The sequence below is a fragment of the Mustela erminea genome, chromosome 11, assembly GCF_009829155.1.
Source record: "Mustela erminea isolate mMusErm1 chromosome 11, mMusErm1.Pri, whole genome shotgun sequence".
In the NCBI taxonomy this organism is placed as follows: domain Eukaryota; kingdom Metazoa; phylum Chordata; class Mammalia; order Carnivora; family Mustelidae; genus Mustela; species Mustela erminea.
Window position 1 is genome coordinate 12263807 of NC_045624.1, and position 13564 is coordinate 12277370.

Genomic DNA, 13564 nt, shown 5'->3' on the forward strand with positions numbered 1-13564 from the left:
AGGACACGGGGAGTTAGAGAGAAGGGGGTTGGGGTAAATTGGAAGGGGAGGTGAATCATGAGAGACTATGGACTCTGAAAAACAATCTGAGGGGTTTGAAGTGGCGGGGGGGTGGGAGGTCGGGGTACCAGGTGGTGGGTATTATAGAGGGCACAGATTGCATGGAGCACTGGGTGTGGTGAAAAAATAATGAAACTGTTATGCTGAAAATAAATAAATGAAAAAAAATGTAAAAAAAAGAAAGAAAGAAAAGCATTTTGCTTTCTTTCTTTTTGCATAAATTCTCTATGAACTAGTCTTCATTACCTCTTGCTCCTCTACATGGCTTTGTTTTTAACAAATTTGTTTTTAACAAATTTATCAAATTCTATTTTGATAAAATTTCAAATTTATAGTTGCCAGAATTCCCATTTACCTTTACTGACACTCACTCATTATTTATGTTTTGCCCCATTTCTCTCTCCACTCCCCCACACAGATACCTCCAGTTCCAATCCAAAAATAAACGGTTCACTTTAGTTTTCCTTTTTACACATTTGTAACTCCCTTCTCTAACCATGAGAAATATATTCCACTTAACGCTTAATATATTTGTTCATTTGCTGACACCTAGAATACAGAGAATGTGGTTTTGAAATTGCCATCCTACAGCACTACAAAAGGCAAAAAAAGGACTAACTAGAATTCACTATTTGTTCATAGTATTACTTGTGTTTAGGTAAAATTTACATACAGCAAAATGCACAGATGCTAAATGTACAACAATGTACAATGTGAAGTTTGATAAACGTACACTTGTGTGTAACCAACACCCCAAATAAGACGTACAATATTTCATCAGCACAGAAAGACCCAGTACTCTCTTCCAGTCAATCCCCATCCCCTACAGGCAACGCTATACTAATTTCTTCCCATAGATTTTTTTTTAACTGTTCTTGTATAAATCCTGTAAATACTCTCTTGTTTCTGTTACTTCTGCTCAACATGATGTCTTTGAGATCCATCCTTAACAGTGTATGAGCCACAGCTTGTTTTTCCACTCACTATTGATGAACATGTGCATTGGTCATAGTTTGGGGCTATAATGAATTTTTTAAAAGATTTATTTATTTATTTTAGAGAGAGAAAGAGAGCATGAGTTGGGGAGGGGGCAGAGGGAGACTGAAAGAGAGAGAGAAACTCCAGAGGCTTCCTGGGCAGGGGTGGAGCCGGTCACCCGTGGGATCGGTCACTCGATCATGGAATCGGTCACTTGATCCCATGACATTGAGATCTTGACCCAGGCTGAAACCAAGAGTCAGAGAGATGACTTAGCCAACTGAGCCACTCAGGTGCCCCACGAATGAAGTTTTTAATCAATGTTCCTAAATCCATCTTTTCATTTCTTTTAGATAAACACCTATGAGTAGAATTACTTGTCATTAAGTTGATGTATATTTAACTTCATAAGAATATTACAAAGAGGTTTTCCAAAGCTATTCTAGCATTTTATGCTCCCAACAACAATGTAAGAGAGTTGTTCCATATTCTTACCAGAATTTGATATTCCCAGTCTTTAGAAATTTTGGCTGTTTTAATGGAGTGAACGGTGTCTCATTATGGTTTTAACTTGCATTTCCCTCATAACTAGTGATATGGAGCACATGTGCTTCTTGGCCATTTGTATATCTTCTATTGTAAAGTAACTTTGATTTGTTTGATCTTCTAAAAAAATATATCATTTAAGTATATTTGATACCCTTCTTATATTGAGTTGTTTTTTATTAATTTGTAGGAGCTTGGTAGCATTTGAGTGTGAGTGTGTGTGTGTGTGTGTGTGTATAAATTATATATATATATGGCTTTATATATATATAGCTTTTGATTTTTTGTATACAGGTCCTTTGTCTGATACATGTATTGTGACTATTTTAACCCAGACTATGGTTTCCCTTTCATTTTCTTAATGCTATCTTTTGATGATCAGAAATTTTGAATTTTGAAAAAATCAAATTTATCATATTTTTTCCTTTAACACTTAGTGCTTTTTGTGTCCTCTATAAGAAATATGTGCCTGCCTCTAAAATGCAAAATTGGTCTACTATGCTTTCCTCTATTATTTCACTTCTATATTTAGAGCTATAATTCATCCTGAATTAAATTTTGTATCTAATGTTAAGCAGGGATGAACTTTATTTTTCCCATATGTCTGTCTATTCAGGTACTCCATTACCATTTGTTGAAGTCTTCCCTCCCTTCACTGGATTAACGCCTTTGTCAGAAAACATAGGACTATATATTCATGGATCTCTTTCTGGTTTTCTGGTTTTATTGTATTCCATTAATCTGTCTGTCTATCCTTTCACCAAAACCTCACTTCTTTATTACTATAGATTAATAGTAAATTCTGAAACCAAATATTGTGATTCTTCAGAGTTCATTTTTCTTTTGCAGATTTGTTTAAGCTAATCTAAAATGACACATTTGGGGCTTATTCATTTATTTCTAAAAATGAAAAAGAAAAGCCTCTTTGAATTCTAATTATGTTAAATCTAGACATCAATTTGGGGAGAAACGACTCTTAAAAATACTGTCTGATAATCTATGAATATGATATATATATCTTCATTTATTTAACTCTTTAATTTATCTCAGCAATGTTTTATAGCATTTAGTACAGAGGTCTTGCATATCTGTTGATACAATTATCCCTAAGTACTTAACATTTTATAACCTTATAATATACAGAATTTATTTTAAAGTTTCATTTTATAATTATTTGCTGCTAGTATATAAAAATATAATTGATTCTTGTGTACTAACCAGGTATCTTGAGACTCTCCTTAATTATTAGTTCTAGTAGTTGTAGACTATTTGAAATTTTATACTTAAACAATCACGTCATGAGAGGCACCTGGGTGGCTCTGTCATTAAGCATCTGTCTTTGGCTTGGGTCACCATCTCAGGGTCCAAGGATCCAGCCCCACATCAGGCTCTCTGCTCAGCAGAGCCTGCTTCTCCTTCTCCCACTCCCCCTGCTTGTGTTTTCTCTCTCTCTCTCTCTGTCAAATAAATAAATAAAATCTAAACAAAAAAACATGTCATGAGCAAACAGAGACAGTTTTACTTCTTCCTTCCCAATCTTTATGTCCTTTATATTATTTATTACCTTTATAATATTATGTATTACCTTATTTCATTGGCTGAGATCTTTAGTCAATATTGATTGGTACTAATGTGAATATACGAACTGACTTATTACTGATCTTAGGGAGGAAACATTCAGTAATTTTGTCATTAGGTACAATGTTAGTTATAGATCTCTTATAGATCTGTTTTATTAGATTAAGAAAATATGTTTTTATTCCTAGTGCAGTAGAAATTTTTATTATCAATGGGGGCTGAATTTTATCAGAAGATTTCTCTGTATTTATTGAGATGATTATGTAATTTCTTTCCTCTATTTTGTTAACATAAAAATGTACATTGAAAATTTTTAAATGTTAAATCAATCTTATATCCCTAGGGTAAGCACTCACTTGCTCGTGATGTATCATTATTTTATATATTGCTCTATTTGATGTCCTAATACACTGCTAAGAATTTTTGCATCTATGTTCATGAAGAATACTAACCTCTCTGTATATATTTAATACCTTTTTCAAATTTGGTATCAGGATTATTCCGACATAACACAAGTTGGAAAATGTTTCTTCCATCTTAATTTTATTTAAGACTTTGTATAAAATTGGTATTATCTTTCCCTAAATATTTGATAACATTAATCAGAAATCTTATGGGACTGGAATTTCCTATTCAGGGAGGTTTTCCAAATTTTTATAGTTACAATTTACTTAATAGATATAGTATTATTAAGTTATTTTAATGACTAGCTATCCCAATCCTTTATTTATTTATTTATTTATTTATTTATTTATTTTTAAATTTCAATTAGCCAAGGTAAAGTAGTACATTATTAGTTTTTTATATAGTGCCCAATGATTCATTAGTCCAGTATACTTTCTTCTTGTATCTATTTTCGTAAGTTGTATTTTTCAAAGAATTTTTCTATTTTATCTAAGTTTTTAATGTATTGCCATAAATTTGATCATAATATTCCTTTATTCTCATTTTAATGTCTATAGCATTTGTCTTGCTATCTTTCATTCCCAAGTTTGTTAAATTCTGTTCTCTTTTTAATTCATCTAGATAGAGATTTATCAATTTATTGATATATCCAAGAAATAAACTTCTTGTTTCATTTGATTTTTCTCTACTTCTTGTATTTTTATTGATTATTTTCTATTATTTATTATTTCCTTTCTTCTACTTTTGTAGGTTTAATCTCACAAAGAAACTGATTTAGTTTCTTAAGGCAGAGAATTAGATCATTGATTTTAAATCTTTTTTTTCTGCTTTAACACAAATATTAAAAGTTTTATGCTTTCCACTTAACATGTTTTTTGTCATATCTCACAAATTTCAATATATTACATTCCCTCCCAGCTTTATTGATATAATTGACATAACATTTATAATAATAAGGTGTACAATGTGATGATTTGATATGCATACATATTGCAAAATGTTTACTGAAATAAAGTTTGTTAACACATCCCCCATCTCACATAATTACCATTTTGTTGCTGTTCCTGGTTATGGTGAAAATATTCAATTATTACTGCCTTGAAACTTTCAAGTATATTATATAGCACTGTTAACTATAGTCACCATGTTATACTTTAGATATCCAGAATTTATCTTATAACTGAAAGTCTCTAGCCTTTGGCCAACACTTTCCCCATTTCTCTCCCCCCAACCCAGCCCTTGGCAACCACCATTGTCCTCTGTTTCTATGAGTCCAGTTATTTTAGATCTTAAAAAGAAGTGAGATCATACAACATTTGTCTTCGTCGGACTCATTTTACTTAGTATAAGGAAGGCCCTGAAGATCCATCCATTTTGTGACAAATTGCAAGGTTTCCTTTTTTTATGGCTGAATAAACACATCACATTTTCTTTGTCCATTCATCCATCGATAGATACTTAGGTTGTTTCCATGCCTTGGTTATTGTGAATAAAGCTACAATAAACATGGGAAGGTAGATATCTCTTTGATATTCTGTTCTTACTTTCTTTAAACATATACCCAGAAATGGGATTGCTGGATAATATGATAGTTCTACTTTTGACTTTTGGAGGAGCCCCCATACTATTTTCCACAGTGGCTGTACCAATTTACATTGCCACCAACAGTGCACAAATTTTCCACATCTTCACCAGTATTTGTTAGCTCTTGCCTTTTTGATAGTAGCTATCCTGCCAGGTGTGAAATGGTATTTGACTATGGTTTTGATTTGCATTTCCTGATGATTAGTGATACTGAAAAACTTTTCATGTACTTGTTAACTAATTGTATGTCTGCTTTGGAAAAATGTCTATTCAAGTCCTCCTGCCCATTTTTAATCATTTTGCTTTTGAGTTGTATGAGCTTCTTTGTTATATTTTGGATATTGAACCCTTATCACACATTTAATTTATAAATATCTTCTCACAGACTCAAAAGTTGAGACTTGTTCATGTTAATGGTTATGAAATAAACTTAAATAAGGAAGTGATATGAATAGAGTAGTAATTTTATAAAGATTTGTCTAATATTGGTTTGAAGAGGAGGAGGAAAGGGGTTTAAACCATTTAAACTTCAACTGCAGTGAAAAATTTGGACTAGAATTGGGTAGTAGGAATGGAGAAGATGGAATAAATATGAGAAAGATTTGAAAATCATCAACTAGCATCTTGATAGGTGCTTGACAGGAAGAATTGAGGAGGTTTCCAGCGTGTGAGTATGTTGTAACATGATGTGATAACTAACAAAAATAAAGAAGTTGAGAAGAGAAGTGGGATTGAGTTTAAGGAAAATGGTATGTGTGGTTTGGAATTTCCTGCAACTGGGTTGGTATCAGGTTATCTATCTGGAAAACACCAGCATATTTTTGGAAATGAGGAAGTGAAATTCAGATTAGAAGACAGAACCGTAGACTTGCGGCCATCAAAAGAGAAGCTATCCTGAAAAATGCAAGTCTTCACTTGGGTCATATAGGTAGAGGAAAAAAATACTGGCAAGTTTGGAGGACACAAAATTATGGGAGGAGCAAGCTGATAAAAGGTAGTGAGGATGATTTGAATGAACCATATTTTTATTTATTGCCTTCCTAGCACCTTCTTTCCTCCCTCCACCTAATGGACTAATGGCTTGGATACTTCTTTGCTGGGACATTCATGTGTAGATACACAATTGTAGAAATCAGATTCACTCTTGCTTACACAAAGCCTGATTTCGGGAAGCATATTTAATACTAAATAATATAGCCTATTTTCTATTTTTTTTTTCTATTTTCTACGCCAAAATTTTTCAGAAGTGAAACACATGACATGGAATAAATTTCTAAAGTTAAAAAAGATTATTTTCCAACATATATCCTCTGATTTCAAAATTGTTTGGCAAACATTCTACTCATATTTGTCAAAATCTGTACTTGAGAACAACTCCTTTTCATTATGAAGCAGAATGCAATTAAATATTGCTTCTAGTCAAAATCTCAATGCATAATATTATATCTCAATGCATAATATTACATCTCAATGCACAATATTAATCTAAAACTGTAATGTGCAAAAGGAAAAGTATTAGGTCTAGTTCCAAATCAAAAACATTATAAAATTATGAGAATATAATCTAAAAATTAAACATTTCTAATTCTCAATTTGTATTTTCAATTTGTCTCTGATATCCTGTGTTTTATGTTTGGTTTATTACAAAAGCTTTTTTTCAGTGCCACAGATAAATATAGCTATTGCTTGGAATTATTATGTATATGTTTGCTTTTATTGGCTACAATTATGAAATATCACACGTAGAGAACAAACTGAGGGTTGATGGATGGAAAGTTGGGCTAGATGGGTGATGGACATTAAGGAGGATGCTTGTTGGGATGAGCACTGGTGTTACATGGAAGTGAGGAATCACTAAATTCTACTCCCAAAACCAATACTGCACTACATATTAACTAACTTGAATTTAAACTTTAAAAAAACCTAATACTCTAAACCACATTTAGCCTTTTGAACATGTACAGTTAGAATGATGTCTGATGGCAGTTGAATGACTTCGAAAGTAAATTGCTTATAGTAGCTTAAAAATAATAAAATAAAATATCATAGATTCTTTCATTCTTCTCTAGAAAATTCTCTGCCATCTTCAGTATTCTGAACACCACGCTATTTTTAGCTATCATGCATTCATGAGGTTTGATTCTGTTGAAGTCATATAAATTCTCCTTCACTCCACAGACAGTCTTTCAGAAATGCACTGTAACAGACGTTATAGCCCCCTTTTATCAAAAGCATTACCTATTCTATTTGCATTCAGAAATTAATCCTATGGAAATTCTGGTTCTTTCTTTCAGTTAACTAAATTTTCATCAGATATCTTTTCCATATAGCAATTGTTCTAATTTGTTTTATACTGGCATCTTAAATTTTTTTTTAAAGATTCTATTTATTTATTTCACACAGAGAGAGATCACAAGTAGGCAGAGAGGCAGGCAGAGAGAGAGGGGGAAGCAGGCTCCCTGCTGAGCAGAGAGCCTGATGTGGGGCTCGATCCCAGGACCCTGAGATCATGACCTGAGCCGAAGGCAGAGGCTTAACCCACAGAGCCACCCAGGAGCCACTTAAATTTTATTTCTTGGCAAAGACATACTTTGAATTTTAAATACATAAAATATTGTTTACTTTTCACATAGAAATGCACTCTCTCACATTTTTCTGGAAACATATGGCCTCATTCTGGTTTTCCTCTTTCAGTAGAGGCCTGACTTTAAACTCTTGCTCTATTCTAAGGGGGAAAAAAAAACAGCCTCGCAAGCATGACGCTAGCTACCAACTGGGTTCCTTCCACCGAGGAGTCACTGGAGATAGACCTGGTGACTCCTGCCACCTGCTCTAGCTTCCAGCCCACACTGTTCCTTGTGGGACTGTGTTTTCAGCAGTATTAGAACTTCTAGATACCTTGACATCTGTTGAAAGCTCCAAAATTTCAAAATGTTGACTCAAATTTCTTAAAACACTGAACAGATCAAACAAAACAGAGCTGCATGCTGGATGCAAGTTCAAATTAAACTCTGCCGTGTATTTTACTTATTAGTTCCTCAGCATCTCCATCAACACTCTAGACATCGACTTGTCTTCTGGTACTTAGAATTTCTAAACAAAAATCTGAAACAAACCTAGTATTTACTTCCATCATAGATTTTTCTACCCAGAGCCCTCTAGAATATGTTTTCTTTTTATTCTTTTTTAAATTTTTATTTATTTTTTTAAATTTCTTTTCAGTGTTCCAGAGTTCATTGTGTATGCACCACACCCAACGCTCCATGCGATACTTTTTATTCTTTTTTAAACAAATCACCAGTTTATGTAGGTTTGGACCTTTTTCATTGATTTTGCCTAAACTTCAGCTTTTTTTCACATACACTTTTACTTATAATTTATTTGACTATTGCAGCTCTTATATTTATTCAGTTTTGTGTTCTCTCCTCTGCAAAGTGCAGTGTATGTAAAAGTTCTGCTGGATCTAGCATCATATTCCCTTCTACCTCTTTCTTTTGTCCTTTTTCTGTGAATTATGAATTGACATTTTAGTGATATCTTCAAATATTCTCGTTCTTTTTCTGCGGCATCTTATCTGCTATTCAGAACCCTTCATGTCACTAACTGTCTCAAACATCAGCAGCTACATCTCAAAGCATTTGTTTGTCCATTTCATGATATGAGGACACATTCTTCCTATAGGGTCAGTCAGTGTTCTCTAAAATCTCAGTGAAAATAAAAGAGATTTTTTTCTAGCACCTCCTGTGTCTGATAGTGACTTTACGTCACAAACATGGCCTGCTTTCTTCACAATGTTCACCTTATTTTGAGTGATTGCATTCTCACATATCCACTGATCTCTTTTCCTCTGTGTTAAACCTGGAAGTGGGAGATTAGGGAGTTTCCCCCACGTTCAAGGTCACAAGGGACCATTTAGATTTTAAAAGTGTCAAATCTTCTAGGATATGGTGAAAGAACATGGGGAGAGTTTTTCCATCCTCTGGTTCTGTTTTGCCCAACCAGAGACAACCTGAGCAGGAAGTCTGACTACTGACCATAGTGGGGGTTTTTTGCCCTGATGTTGCAGCAGCTGCTACAAATACAGTAATGTCCTCATAACCCAAGTGGATGACTGTCCCCCGCAGCATGACGTCTCATTTATTCAGTGAGTCACTGCATGAAGTGGAAGCCAACTGTGTGTTTCCATGCTGCTTCTGGTAGGCTCCAGAACCTGACACCCTAAATCCAGAAACTGACACTCTAAATCTTCCCCTCTCCAGGCTCCACAGCCATGCCTCACCTCATCTCCTGACTTTTCAGGTTAGGATATTCATCATACAGTTCTAATGGAGGGTTCTCCTAGTTGATTCCAAAGCAGGTTTATTCTGCACATTCTATGAATTCTGGGTTGTCACCTTGCCTGAGTGGCAGTTTACTTTAACATGACACAGTATTAGTATCATATATATGAACATAAATTAATTCTATATAAACTAGGAGGTGGTTAGGTATCATCTGAAGTACTGTAGTCACAGTCCATACTTCAGGGTGGTTATTTAAGAAAGATATGAAGATATTCCTAATCAGGAATCAACACCTTTAGAGATGGTCTAGCTCTTAAATTATCCTTATTGAAAACTACTTAATTCACACAAAGCATAATACACAAATTTTTAATTAATTGGAAGTATTTTGAAGGCCTTACCACACTCTCATGAGTAAATTATAAAAATCCAACAAGCCTAGAAGCCTAATGCCATTGTGCAGTGTTGCAAACATGGTAGATGGGCCTTCATGATGACACAGCATCTAGCAGGGGAAGAAAACAAGTACATTATCACACATTTCCCTTAGCCCTCAGAGAAAAAGCACATGATATCATGAATCCACAGATAAAGGGTGCTAATCCCAACTGGAGTAAAGAATGAGAATCAGGAACGTTTTCCTGAAAGAAGTGACATTTAACCTGAGACTCAAAGAATGAGTCAAAATTATATAGTTAAAGAGAGTATATAGGGATATATAGATACATGCCTGCGAGAGAGGAGGTAGATTACTGCTTTGTACATATCATGTGCTCAATAAGCATATGTCAGGACTTGGATCAAAAAGACTGTGTAAAGAGCTAAAAGTTTAATGTTCCTGGCAGAACACAGGTAGATGTGGTATCCTGAGATGTACAGAAAAACCAGAACACATATCCCAAGTGCCTAGAAGAGTATCCGGCACATGGCAAGCACTCAGCAACATTTGCTGAAGGAATGAACATGTAAAGACTCATAGACCACACTGAGGAACCCAAACCTTATTGTAATAGCAATGGAAAGTTACTCAAATATTTCATCACAGGAATGATACAATCAAGTCTGCATTTTAGAAAGATCATTCTGACTACAGAGTGAAGCAAGATTATAGCAAGAAGAGTTTCTTTGGAAACTGTTGAGAAGATGGAAGAGAGAGTCAGTGAGAGAGCAAGAGGCAAATGTGAGAAAGGGGAAAAGAACCCAGATTGGACAGACTTGAGGAGACAGAACCATCATGGCATGGCGTCTGACTGGAAGAGAAGACAAGAGGAAAGGAGAGGAGAGGAGAGGAATAGAGGAGACTAGGGCAGGGGAGGGGAGGGGAGGGAAGAGGGGAGGGGAAAAAAGGGAAGGAAAAGACCCACATTTTATGATTTGGACAACTGAAGAGGTGGTCTTCACATTCTGAAAGAGAGAGCATAAGAGGATGAACATGTTTCAGCAGAGGGTAGTAATTAATACATTTAGGAACATGTTGACTCCAGGTTGTTTGTAGAGCATCTCAGTGAAAAGTGAAACAGTCAGAAAATATACAGATCTGAAACCCAGAGTAAAGATTTAAGAATCATCTTCTTGAGCATGGTCTTGAAACCATGAGACTCAGAAGAGAAGAGGGGTAAGTATACAATCTGAGGAATAGGCAGAGGAGAAGAAAGCAAAAGGAGAGGCTAGAAAGAAAGATGAGAAACCAGCAGAACGTAGACTTATGGAGGCCAAGAAAAAGTATACAACATAAAATGATGTGGGCCCTTGTTCAAGGTCAGTAACTATGAAGACTAAACTGTATGCATTTAATTACTGAGTTGGAGTCATTATCTCATGGTGTAGTCATGGTGGGATTCCCATCAGAGAGGGCTGAGGAGGAAGTGGGGGCGGGGAGAGGAGGCAGCAAAACTGACAATCCTTTCAAGAATTGTGACTGTAAAGATAAGAGGAAACATCAGATTTCTTTCAATTGCCAAGTTTTCTCATTAGGCTACTTGAAAGAATTCCTGCAATATATAGTGGAGGAAGTACTTCCTATATACTATATAGTACTTCCTATATACACTATATATATATATATATATATATATATATATATATATATATATATATATATACATTTAAAGGTACATGTGCCTAATAATAATGCTCAAGAGATAGTATTTTTCTCTGTGTGAAGTATAAAGTATATTCATTTTGGTAGACTGATACCACTCCAAAACACCAAGCAATGGGGTATAGCTCAGGGGTAGAGCATTTGACTGCAAAACACCAAGCAATGAATCATAGGAGCCCTTTCTTCTAGATCTCCTTCCCAGATACCTCCCCCGCAATGATACCCATGGTTGCTTATCAATCCAAAGACAGCAGTCACACAGTTCCTACTGTCATTGGTATTTTTTGCTGCCATTGTCACCATAGGGTATAGATTCTGAAAACAGCCAGCCCATCTATTTGGTGCATAGTTTTCCAGCTTTAATAGTTGATCCTGGAAGCTGAGGGAAGGGAAAATCCATGGCCCCTATTATTGCTCTTCCTTGGAAGAGTTCTTAATGACCATCCATTTCAATTCTGTCAGTCTCTCTCTCTCTCTCTCTCTCTCTCTCTCTCACACACACACACACACACATGTTGTTTTCTCCCAAAACAAATCCATAGTACACCCAGGAGACTTGTTTAGCTATATATTGTATCCCCTTCAAATTTCTTCCAAGAACAGGTATGGGCATGGTTTTCTATCTCCCTAAACCCTTTGCTAATTACAATTTAGAACAGATTCCATTGTCTTAGTAAGATAATTGTTAATATTGCAAAATACACTTGCTAAAGACTGTATTTTCATCTTAATATCATGTGAAGATTACCAAAGTTAAATCTCAGTTTTTTTCTCTTTTTTTTTTTCGATTTTTTTATTGTGGTAGAATATACATAAAATTTTCCATCTTGATTATTTGTAAATGCAAAATCTATATTCTAACACGGAAGGATATTTATATAGTGCTAGCTTAATCTATAGTGTATATACTACAAAACAATATATACAATATGATCCCATTTTTCTAAATGAACCAGTAGCTAGCATCTAGCTAGCTATCACCTATCTATCTATCATCTAACCTTTTACTACCTACTCATCTAAAAAGGATATACACCCAGAGATGTTAACAGTGACTATAGCTAAATATGTGAACTTATATGGACTTTTTTTGTTTTTCCAATTTTCCCTGCAAATATTTTCTAGCCATTTTTTGTAATGAGCACACGTAGCTTTTATATTAGGGGAAATATAATAAAAGGAAAACTTCAAATTAAATATGTAGTACAAATTCCTTGATAATAAGACTTTAGTATTATTCACCCTCACTACACTTTCTGTATTGAGTGGAGGCCATGCTCAAGAAATACTGAATGGTCACTAGTCTCACATGGCACATGATCTGGAAGGTAAGCTGTTGGAGCCAGGGAGGAGTAGTCCATGACAAAGGGTACTGTGCAGAGCTGTATGACAGTGAATGGAGCAGATGGGGCACAGGAGGACCTGCTCACTAACACTAGTGACTTCAGGTGGATTTCTTTGGTTAAAATTTCTATTTTGACATAATTTCAGATATGCAGAAATGTTGCAAGGGAAGTACAAATAATTTCCAGATACCCTTCACCCAAATTCTCTATTTGTTAACATTTTACTACCTTTCCTTCCCACTGTATTTCATGGAGACTTAGACACATAGAAAGGGTCAGTCTGTAGCAAGGTGGTTTTCCAAATTCTCCTAAAAAGGTTCCCCTGCAGGGGTACCTGGGTAGATTAGTGGGTAAGCATTGAATCCTTGATTTTGGTTCAGGTCATGATCTCAGGGTCCTGGAATGGAGCCCTGCAGTGGGCTCCATGCTTAGCAGAGAGTCTCCTTGAAGATTCTCTCTCTTCCTCTGCTTACACACACACACACACACACACACACACACACTTTCTCTCTCTCTCTCTCTCTGGCTTTCTCTCTCTCTCTCACTCTCTAAAATAAATAAATAAATCTTTAAAAAAAAAAAAAAAGGTCCCACTGTATTAGTAACCCTCTGGCAGGAAGCTTCCTCTTGCAAAATCTATAAACTCCCTTCCCTTCCTTGCCCCACCCACTCCCATTGCCAAG